Below are 12,601 nucleotides of genomic sequence, written 5' to 3' on the forward strand. Positions count from 1 at the left end.
TACAGATTTGTTGTAAAGTTACAAATACAACAATATTAAGTGGTTTAAATAACGTAGTAAAATAATTATACAAATAATAGTAGTGTAAACAAGAACATTCTATGAACCTATATATATATATATTATTTGAAATATCAGGGTTTTATAACAAAAAAATCCCAATGCTTAGCATTGAGCTCAAGGTTTTTATGTTTTTCTGGATAACAGTTCATAATTTAAAGTACTGTCCTAGGATTAAAAATGCTATTTGCAGTGACTAGATAAATTAAGTACACCTCATATCTATTATTACATTTATTTATCAGATTTAACTGTAATTGTACAAGCTAGTCAACTGACAGATGTTGTTTGATCACTATCAATTTTTGTTTTCTTTGAAATCTCTTGAAAAATATTGAACTTGATACATAATACTATGTAACCAGTTGTCAAAAGTAATCATTTTTAGGGTCATTTAATTCAAACAATGGGCAACAGACTTCCTAGCTATTGGTTTCCATGGCCTAACACCAGCTAACTCGAATAATTCAGCGCCCTCTATTTCACTACGATCGGAGACAGGCGGAATATAACGACTGAGTTATTAGAGTTAAGCGCTAGTAAATCGGTTGAATATAATGGCTTTGTGTACTAGTGTTTGGTATTATTACGTTAAAATCTAATCTAAATTATCCTGTTCTTATAAACAGCAATAATATTATAATAGAAATAAATCGTCCCTAATATTTTCGTTTCTACTTTTGTTTGTAATTAAGCACAAAGCTACACAATGGGCTATCTGTGCTCTTCCCACCACTGGTATCGAAACCCGGATTCTAGCGTTGTAAGTCCTCCAGACATACCACTGTGCCACTGGGGGGCTCTTTTCTATTTCCATTTTTTTTAACGGAGAAAAATTATATTGAAAACAAGAATAAAGATTTTGCATGTTTTTAACATCGTAACTTATTAAAGTAGATGGTTCTTGTTACTTCTGGAAAAATCCATTAGTCCACGTGACCTGAATAAGTTCTGAAACTTAACTACGTACACACTTGATACTGATTAATTAGTGCACCAGGAACATGGTTTTGATTGGCTAAATCTAGGGTTACCACCAAATGTAAATTTACGGACAGTCAGTAAAAAACAACAACAACAAAAAAATAACATCACATTTTAAAGTAGGGTATGCTTTTTATTGCTCTGCAGCTTTCCCAGTTAGCTTCTTTGGTGTATACACACTCTCGACATCACTTTCTCCAATCTCCTGTTATTGCCTACGCCTAAAAACGCGCCTCGGCAATCAGCCACAAGGGAAACTGTTACATAATCCGTACTTTATGAGCACATAACATCGCGAGCATTGAGTTAGGGTTGAAACAAACGGTACGACCATAAGAAGTAGATAAGACCTACACACATGTAAGTAAATAAAAATAGTCTACATTTTGTAATTTATTTTAGTGCTTATGATTTCTTAATGATGTCAGTAAAAAAAAATAAAAAATTCACTATTTGTCTGTATGTCAGTAAAAACAAAATTGTAAGGTTGACAACCCTGGTTAGACCCCTCCGGGACTATGGGCTGACTTGTCGAACTGTTAAGATTATCTTGTAATTGTGTGGAAGTGGAAAAGATATTCCAGTGGAGTTATTGGCAGAGAAGATATTGGAAAAGGTATTTCAGTGGAGTCTGGACAGAGTGGGAAGTTCGACATCTCCCGTTTGCTCTTGAAACGTACATATGAAGTACTCCTTTCCACAAATCCTTATGTGTAGGACTTCTTTCATAAGCTGTGCGCCATATTCCCCATCCATAAGAAGGTAGAGGAAACGTTTTTATCATTGAGAATACTCATGTTCAACAAAAGATTAGTGCCCTGATCAAGGAAGTTCTTCATGTCTCCATGGTATCTGATAGCTGGAATAAAATTTGCAACGGAGTAATTAATTTTTTGATAACCACTCGAGATTCAACCTTTTATTAATTCAATGTAAAAAACTCACATTTTATAAAACAACGATTATTTTTTTAGACATTTCTACAAATGAGACTGTTTCCAGTCTCAAAATTACAATAAAATGCAAATAACTTACTGTACAGGGTAAAAAAACAAAACCCGATGAGACTGGAAACAGCATATGAGATTGTTTTCATAGAGTTGGCTTGACACGGCCAGGCGGTTAGGGAGCTCGACTCGCAATCTGCGGGTTCGAATCCCCGTCCCACCAAACAGGCTCGTCCTTTCAGCCGTGGGGGCGTTATAAAGTGATGGTCAATCCCACTATTCGTTAGTAAAAGGGTAGCCCAAGAGTTAGCGGTGGTTGGTGATGACTAGCTGCCTTCCCTCTAGTCTTACACTGCAAAATTAGGGATGGCTAGCGCAGATAGCCCTCGTGTAGCTTTGCGCGAAATTCAAAACAAACGCATTCATCGGGTTTTTGTTTTTTACCCTGTACAGTAAGTTATTTGTATTTTATTGTAATTTTAAGACTGGAAACAGTCTCATTACATGAGCGCCAGTGAAATTTAATATTTTATAAATTCGGAATCACTTATGAATCTCAACGCACACATTTATAAGCCATGCCAAAGTTAATTTTTTAAACACATTATTACTGAGTTGGGATCGTCGAAAGTATTTTCTTTCCTGATAAATAAGGTAACCAAAATATATACCGTTTGCATGGGAAATATTGGTGAACAAGCACCAAAACCGCTTCTATACAATACAGCTAATCACAGGTAATATAAAACATTCTCAATACATCGGCAAAGCTTTTGTTCTTTCAAAACCAAGATATGTGAAAATCCGTTACGAAAGTCAACTCAAACATTCCATCGGCAATTGGTTAGCCCTGTGAAGCTCTAAGAATTTAACTTTTTAAAAATGTTTAAGAAAACCTTCAAAACTACAACTGAGAAGGCACTATAGTCAGCTGTCGAAGAAAGAGGCAGTTTCTGGGTGTTGTTCTAGGAGATCCGTACTGACGTTCTCGATAAGATTACGTCTACAGAAGGCCCTGATGTCACATACTGTAGAAAAGTTAGTTTTTAGTTGTTCTAGTGATGTTTTAAAGATGTAATCTGGGTGTGAAATTCAAAATTCCTTCACCTCCTTCTTCATTCGAAAGGATAGAAGCAATTATAGCTACACGTTGTGTGATGCTAAGCAAGCATTTCTCACGATACAACAATATACACATGAGCAGAAAACAGGCCTAAGGAGATATGATGAAGCAAAGAATCCAAAAATGATACAAGTAAGTTAGCACCTTAGCCAATGGTGCAGCTTACCTATGGATCCATGTTATTAAGGCAATGATCTGTATTGTGAGTAACTTGTTTTAAGACGTAATCTCTTTGTGGGCATGACCAATTTCAAAGGTCATTATGATAAGCAGAGTGTTCTTACACATATGGTTAACTTTAGAACAAATAACACTCCAGTTGATCGCAGAATCACGTGGGACGCCCCACAGCTGTGAAATATAAAGATTTCTCTCGGTCAAGATGGTGAAAAGACCTGTCCCCTCCCTGTACTTTAGCCACTTTGGCTGATATCCTACTGTGTTTCCGTTACACGTGTGCTGACAGAAACTGGTGGTTTAGAAACCAAAATAACCAACTACAGATCTTCATGTTTTCAAAGTTATAATTTCTGTTTGATGCCCAGCAATAAGTTATTGGACTTATAACACTAAAAATCGGGTTTCCATACTCACGATGGGCAGAGCACAGATAGCACATTGTGTGGCTTTGCGCTTGACAACAAACAAACAAAATCTGTTTGGTGAAATAGTTAAATTCAAAAAGAAAAAACCCCCCTTTCGCCCTTTGTTCGATTAAGGCAGAGCTCTTAAAATGGATGAAGAGGAAATAGAGAATGATGAGGGATAAAATAACAAAGAATAGAACAGAAGGAAACAAATTACAATGAAAGATAAAATGGGAGCAAAATGATTGACTTAAGGAGTTGTTTTACAAAACATTTCATTAATTTTTACAGTTTGGTATGAATAAAGGAAATATGATATAAGTGAAAAAGCATATCTATGTTTAAGTTCTGAATAAGAGGTCCCACGATGGGAAAGCGATAGATCTACGAACTTACAACGCTAAAATTCGGGGTTTGATTCTAAAGCAGATTGCCCAATGTGGCTTTGATGTAAAACAAAGAAACAAACAAACTGAATAAGAGGTGGAGAATAAGGATGTAAAACGTAAAAATATAGTCCGTTGACATATCTTTGACCAGGAAACTAATTAACTAATTTTTGATCGCATTTAACAGTGTGTGTGTGTGTGTGTGTGTGTGTATATATATTCTTATAGGAAAGCCAAATCGGGCTATCTGCTGTGTCCAGCGGGGAACCGTAGTAAATAGTACTTGAATGTTGACCAATCAATTAACTAATGTTTTCCATTGGTCAAATATCGAACTTTAATTGTAATCACGTATTACATTTATCGGGTTTGGCTATAACCGAGTTTTTTTTAAAAAAAAGCTATATAAAGTGGTTGAAATTTTCCTATTACTTTAAATGGGCTATTTATATATTTGCTGTTGTAGATAGTTGTATGATAAGGACACGTATTTAAAGTTGTATATTTTATCTTAGAAGTCGAGTATTGTTTTTGACATATTTGGGTAGACAGAACATTAAAAAAAAAGTGTGACAGACATATCGGAAAAAGAAAAAAAAGTCTTTGTACTCAAATGTTTCTTGAACAAAAATCCGCAGTATCGCAGATCAGTACGTATCCTCTAGGTATTCGAAAAACAGCTAGCACACCCTCTAGCTTAACTGATAAGATGACAATGAGGAAGTGAACAAAAAGGCAGACAGCAAGATACAACAGATAATCAATTGAACATAGAAAACGACACCGTAGGAGACGAACAGAACCGGTTTCCAATGTTCTTTCAGAACTTGAGACATGTTAAACAATCATCATGAGATTGTATCGTTATCTCCCGGGGTGCTGATTTTAATCAAAGGTTATTGTTCTTGTAAAAACACGGGTTCACTTTTAAAGCACATAGCAGAGTACAGCGTAGGTTAAGCGACAGAAATCTCGAGATAAACCAGTGAAATAGGAGAACTAGTAAAGTTGTCCTGCTGTGTGGACCTTGTAGATTTCTTGAATTCTAATCAAAGAAACCATAACCAGTCTATTTACATTATTTTCAAAGAGCTATAATAATGAAGCTTACAAGGTATTTGGTAATACATTATTCAGCTTTTCTAAATACATTAATAAGATATCGTAAGAGGCCGAGTGTTGCCTAGTCGTTAGCGAGTAAGGCTGCGGATCGAAAGGTCCAGTGTCCGAGACGGGATGCCCTTGAAACGCTCTGCCCTTTCAACTTTGAGTGCATTATTAAAGTGACAACCAATCCCATTATTTAGTTCATAGGGCCGGATATAATTCTTGTGGCGGAGGATGCTTGTTGGTTGGCTGCATTTCTTGAAGTCAGTAGTTCAAAATTAATGCAAGTCATTCCTGAATCCTAGGGATTAGTTTAGGTGCGCATAAAAGTGGTGCTTAGGTTGAAAATTCCAATATAGATCATAAACAGGTCCAGATTACAATTGCCTAAAATTCTTAGTTTATATAAAGTGATTAATTACCATCCGCCCCAATGAAAGTTATTTTGTGTACGATTTGTCATACTTGCTCTTTATGATAATACTTAACTTTCCTTAATTTATGTACATATGCACGTTAAATCATTAAAACAATGTACAAGCCCCCAAGTGGTATCTCTGCGAACTTACAACGCTAGACACCAGATTTCGATACCCGTGGTGGGCAGAGTACAGATAGTCCATTGTGTAGCTTTGTGCTTAACTTCAAACAAACAAATACGTACATTATAATGTCCCATATGTGCCTGAATTCCGAATTTAACATAAATATATTAAATCGTATTATGATATACTTGGTGTGTATTAAATTTCTCTAAATCACTGTAATTTAAATGTACATTTCATTTATCCTATTTCGAGGAGGTTCTGATAAAGAATATTCTTTGGTCGTAGTGAGCAAGATTCGATCCTGGGTCTCCCCATTAGGACTTTAATTAACTAATTTATTTTAATGCTTAACCAGGTTTTGCTTACTTCTGTGCTAGGCTATTGTGTTATCAATTAGGTGGATGTAAAGAGCTAGTTTGTCCCTGAAGAAGAAAAGTCTATCTTTGGAAAGCGCTCGGGTTATAGGGTATCGCATTTTTGTGTTAAACCATCACAACGATTGATATTCAGTCGCCACAATCTTGCCGTGATAACCTGGAAGATATTAAAGTAACGGATCGGACTGTTTTGTTCATTTGTCGTGTTACTATCCAATCTAAAAAAAAAGTGTGATTGGAGTGCTAGTGTTTGTTGAATTTCGTGCAAAGCTACTCGAAGGCTATCTGTACTGGAGATCCCTAATTTTGAAGTGATAGACTAGAGGGAAGACATACAGCTAGTCAACACCAGTTCTTGGGTTACGCTTCTACCAAAGAATAGTTAATTATAATCAAACAAACTTGACGACCCTATTTCTTCATCTGTAATACTTCATCAATTAATTATAACTAAACTAATGAGTACCCATGTATTTTCTATTTTTGAACCATTATTTGAGAAAAGTCTTTGTGTGTGAGTGTCCACTTAAAATTGGTGAACCGCGGGACTGATTGTCATCAAACCTGGCATGTATTCTTAGGACCACCCGAGGAGTGATAAGGGGAGGGGGCTGGCTTTTGGATATAACCTTCGTATTATCAGATAGTAATACATAAACCAATAATTAGAACAAACTACATAAACAATTAATTATACCCGAATTAATGTTGTATTGTGTATTATACACGTGCAATTATTGGCTTTTATCATATATATTTGTTAGGGGTTGTAGTATTTATATGAATTCGCTACTTGTCAATCTTTAATCTTTAATGCTTATGCTGTTTTCATATCTTGTGGGGCAAATGGTGAAATGTAAACATACAAGTTTCCATTAATTAACAAAAATCGGTAAATTCAGATAAAACTGAATTAACTTTAGAGTAATTGGACAGGGCAACTTGATAACAAGAGATAGCGATTTTGAAGTAATGCTATATATCTGAGTAACTGAGTCGCGAGAATGGGCATAATATAAAATATAAGTAAACAATCTTTATTAATTCACAAACATAAACAGAGTGTATGTACTTGCTTATGACATGGGACATTCACTTATACTGGATCTTCTATATTCAACTGTTTCTTAATCCACAAGAAATGTCGTATTTACCAACAGCGATGGACGCTACCTGTGACTGGTCATTCTTATTCCAACACAGGCAAGACCGTAACCTGTAGATATCACATCAACTTAACTCTGTTGAAGGACACGGCATCTTGTACGGCGTGTAGCATTGCAACAGTATCACTCAGGGCAGAACATTTATTATCTAGCAGAGAATAACAAGTGAACAATTGCAGCTAGAACTAAATCAAATTAAAAGCTTTCTCGACCACGTGCTATGTGAAACCTGCACGTATACAGAATGGGTGATAATTTCAGAATAAATACTGTTATAATAAAAAAAAAGATAGAAACACACGGTATATTGATATACCACACCTCAACCAACTGGGATCTGCAGCCTGTACACGTTATGTTCGGTACATGGTTATCTAAACCAGTGTTTCCCAAACTCTTTTATTCTGAGGCTCCCTTGATGTGAATAAAACAAAGTTTGAGGCACCCCCAACCTATAACTTTAGCATGTTGATAGAAAAACAGTGCCGCAGTAAAAACAATAACGTCTCCTTTCGACATACTGTATCATTTATTCAATTCAACATAATTTTTATCCGCTTATTGTTTATTTAGAATGGAATTTAATTCAGCATCTTTGTTTTCGGCCCACTTTTTGGCGACCCCACAGGAAAAGCTTCATGTCCCCCAGAGGGGTCGCGGCTCCCATTTTGGGAAACATTGAGTTAAAACACTCAAATATCATAAAGAAGGAACATTTTACAGCTAATTTGTTTGTCAGCCAAATAAATAAAAGAGCTAGAAGAAATGTTTTTTTGTTTTTTTTTCAGTAAATATGTTTAATGAACCAGTTGTATTTACAATCTATCTCTAGTTACAAATCTTGGGACACGAACATTCTCAAATAGAAAATGATAGACTGAATCTATACGTTTGAAAAGAGTATCGCTAGGCATAAGGTGATGTTTACTAACAAGTACTGATACAGTTTATGGCTTTCTGCACGTGCAGCGTTTACGACAATATTATGGGGGACTTATCCCCCAGTCAGTGCAGAACCCAACTATCTTACGTCACGTCCAGTCGCCACACCCTTGCCGTGATAACTTAAAGGATATCAGTGTAACGGATCGGACTGTTTTTTCATTCTAGATGTCGTGTCACTATACAACCTGAGAAAAAAAAATTTCTAAAGGCTCAAGGTTGGAGACGAGATGCTCTTGAAACGCTCCGCATTTTCAGCTGTGAGTGCATTATAAAAGTGATAGTCAATCCCATTACTTAGTTCAAAACAGTTTAGAAATGGGTTATGTTTTTCAAGATAACCCATTATAAACCTTGAAGTAACACCCCAAACATTATTTTGCAACAGAATATATTATCGTCCAGTTGCACCCAAAAAATGCCATACAACTGGGGGGGGGGGGATAAACCATTGAACCATCATTGGCCAGTAAGTTATACCTAGGAAGGTATTGTTGTAATCTAATTTTCATATTTGAATTTCGATGTTTGCTAAAAGGAGCTGCTAATCGCGATGATGCAATATCTGGAAAGTTAGTTCATTATAATGTAATAATAGAAAAGATTTATGAAATATCTAAAGACAAAGGTAGGGTATAAATATGAGTAATCGGTGATGACTGAGGAATTCGTGAAGTCAATTACAAGTTGATTAATGAGTGAGTGATTTAGATCAGTTTTAATAGTAAGAGTTATCGCGTCTATTCAGTTACTTCATCGATTATCCGTGGAATTCTACAAGTAAGCTATTTATAAGTTAGGCGTAGTACACTTAGAGAGGGATTTCCGTTGAAACGTTATTTGTGTCAAAGTGAACGTAGCCTATAGAAATGTTATAGAAAAATAAAAATAAAAGAAGAAAATTAATTCATTATCATTATGTGAACTGGATCTGGAATTATTTTTTCTAAATAATCCAAAAAATAAAATACAATAGAATACGTTACTACAACATGTACGCTGATACACACTGATAATTCCCCCACAACATAACTGAGTCACCACCGAAACGGTCTTGTTGCACGAAGTTGTATTGGGCATATCGTTCACTTTCAGCTGTGCAGGCTCGAACTTGTCGATCATTGATTAAGACGTGAACCAATTCTAATGAATTTGACCAAAGACAAAACGGTCAACTGAAGGACTGAATAAGGGTTTCTTGACCTTAATCCTGACTCATGAATAATGTTCCCTTTCGTATGGTCAGTAATAATTATTCAAAGTACTGACCTGAAGATCATATTGAAGCCATAGGTAATGGACAGAGCGATGAGAACGTATTGTAATTGACCTTTCACGACCTTGTGTGCACTATCTGCCGTACAGATCAATTGTTTGATAACGTATCCACGAACGTCCTATTATCGACGTGGATTCACCATTTAACGATGTTTGTTTAGTTTCAACATAAGGACAGTCTGTATTACTGTCAAATACCAGCAGGCAACATCGATATATAACCAAAACAGAAGCAATCACCAAAATAACAAACTCTGAAGAACGGACAGAGAGACACTGTATTTCCAGAAAGGGAGGATGGGGTTAGCACGTGCGAATGTTGATCCTCACAAAAGGACACGTGAAGAACATACATAATTAATTTTCCGATATTAATTCAGGTGCAATTATTCAATTAATCAGATTAAATACTTACACCTTTACACTTTTGGTGTTATAGGCCAGTGTAATTTCATCTGAGTGTTGGAACTTCTGTTTCTTACACAGAAACACATCAAAGTTTCTGTCACAGTGTGTGTGTGTGTGTTCGGAGTAATTTTTCCCTGTGTACGAATATAGATGTTTTGATATATTTTTATAATTGCCTTAAACATTTTAGTTTCACTCTTGCAAACGTAGAAACAAACTGAATCGTATAACAAAAATTAATGATAGTAGTAGTTGTGGTATTGGTAGATCATAACGTGGACTTCATAATTTTTTATAGTTTAATATATTCAAATACATAAACAAATCAGAATATAATGTATTATTCATACTAGACTGATGTTCACAATTTTATGTCAGACGTAACAACCCCCCCAAAAAAAAATCCCCCATTTCCTGTAGAATGTATCGAAGCTGCCTGTGAATGTCACTGTGTTTCCTACTATTTCTGTCTGTACTCTGGGGAAGCGAGTGTCTTTTTTGTAACGACAGAAATAGTTTTTGGAGAAATATCAAGATCCTCTTAGGGCAATGTTTCAGGTGAGCGGTTTCTTGTTCCATTCGTTAACTCGGAGTTAAAACAACATTACATAAACCTCGTGACTATCAGTCGTGCTGAAAGTAGTAATAGAATACGAAAACTGACATCCATTGGAGAACTGGTATAAAACGGTGAAAACACAAGTTAGGTAGGACTAGTTTTACCTGCAATGAAGTCTTAATGAACCGTAAAACTAACTTGGGAAAAACATTAGCAGTGAAGCAATGTTAAATATAGTGTTACTATTACAACTAAAGGAAATACTGCTACGTTAGGAATCCACGCTGCTTAGGCTATGGTTATTAGACAAACAGTGCAGGAATTCTCTAGAAGAACAATGTTGGTTATACAGAGCTTCTCCTAAACAATCAGCACATGTGCTACTAACACGCTCTTCTCATTTTTTAAAGGATAGAATAAATTTTATTGGTAAAACACCCTCATGAATGTCCTAGCTACCGATCCCCACTTTTGAATCCAAAGTTATGTCACTGTACACACTAATAAGATGGGATTATCTAGAAAACAGTGCAAGACGCTCGATATATTTGGGCTACTAATAATAGTGTTTTTACTTACTTTTATTTATTTGTTGTTGTTGTTTTTTCTGTTGAAACTATATTATAGCGTAATTCAAGAGGCTAAACGTTCCGGAAGTTTAAGGATGGTTTGTTTATGAAACGGACTATAATGGACTGCCCATATTTATTCTTTCAATCTGATCACAGAACACATTAGAAGTTTGCTGCATTTGTTTCTGGACAAATAATTGAACAGTTTTAAATATTTCCAAATTCATTACATCCTAACATTAAAATTACTAATGAGAATGAGAAAGAGTGTGGATTATGTGCTTTTTTTTTTTCAGTGTCATGGTTAATAAATTCTAAGAGCCCATGAATAAAGATGAAATTAGTAATACTTTTAAAATATACTGATCTCTACTTTAATTGGACGTCAGCTCATCAGAAGACTCGAAAAATAGGGATTATCAAAACTTTATTGGCTATAGCTAAGGTTCATTGTAGTTTAAAAAACAATAACAACAACAAAATAACAGCTGGATGAGGAAATACGATATCTAGGAACTGTACTGTTAGAAAAAGGAGTGATTATCTTACTAATGTGGTTACAAAATCCTTAAGTATTGAAAACATGACAGAAGAAAGCATTCAGATGGTTTGGTTTACTGTACGTACCTGACTTACTAGGTAATGTGGCAAGAAATATGTCCCCTGGTGGCTCGTGATAAGTCCGAGGGCTTATAGCGCTAAAAATCAGGTTTCGATACCTGCGGTGGGCAAAGCACAGACAACCTATTGTGCAACTTTGCGCTTAACAACAAACAAGCAAGCACAAAGGTACGCAAAGGGCTGTATCTGTGCTCTGCCCACCACGGGTATCGAAATCCGGTTTCTAGCGTTCCGCAGACATACCACTGTGCTACTGGGGGGGGGGGGCGCCACCAAAAAAGTGATGTTCATTCGACATTTCTCTTCTGACACTAATCATTCTAAAGTGGTTTATAAATTGCTTTAATCAAAATAATCGGATATTAGAGAAACATAAATCTCTCTCCCTCTATATGTATATGTGTGTGTATGTATATTTACATATACAGGCTAACCAAACAAGAAATATCGCACTGATATTTTACGGGAAAATATAATACCCTAACGGCACAAACGTACATTACTGACATGGAACACTTGGTTTGTAACAATATTAATTAGAACATTGGCTTCAAACAATTTCAGTTTTTAAGCTTCCAAGTGTCTTCCAGCAACTATGAAATACGGTTGTTGAAAAACTATAGCGCAATGTATTGTTCCCATAAGAAATCAGTGGAGTATCTCTCGTTGGATAACTCTGTATATTAATATCTCTCTCTTTGTACAGTCGCCCCTTCCAAATTCGGCAATCTTTGAACCTGAATCTTGAAGTTTGCCAGATTTCGGGTGATCATATTATAGTTAAAAATAAAGATAAATATTGAAGTTTGCCAGATTTCTGGTGATCATATTATAGTTAAAAATAAAAATAAATATTGAAGTTTGCCAGATTTCGGGTGATCATATTATAGTTAAAAATAAAAATAAATATTGAAGTTTGCCAGATTTCGGGTG

The sequence above is a fragment of the Limulus polyphemus genome, unplaced genomic scaffold (assembly GCF_000517525.1).
Source record: "Limulus polyphemus unplaced genomic scaffold, Limulus_polyphemus-2.1.2 Scaffold1437, whole genome shotgun sequence".
Lineage (NCBI taxonomy): Eukaryota > Metazoa > Arthropoda > Merostomata > Xiphosura > Limulidae > Limulus > Limulus polyphemus.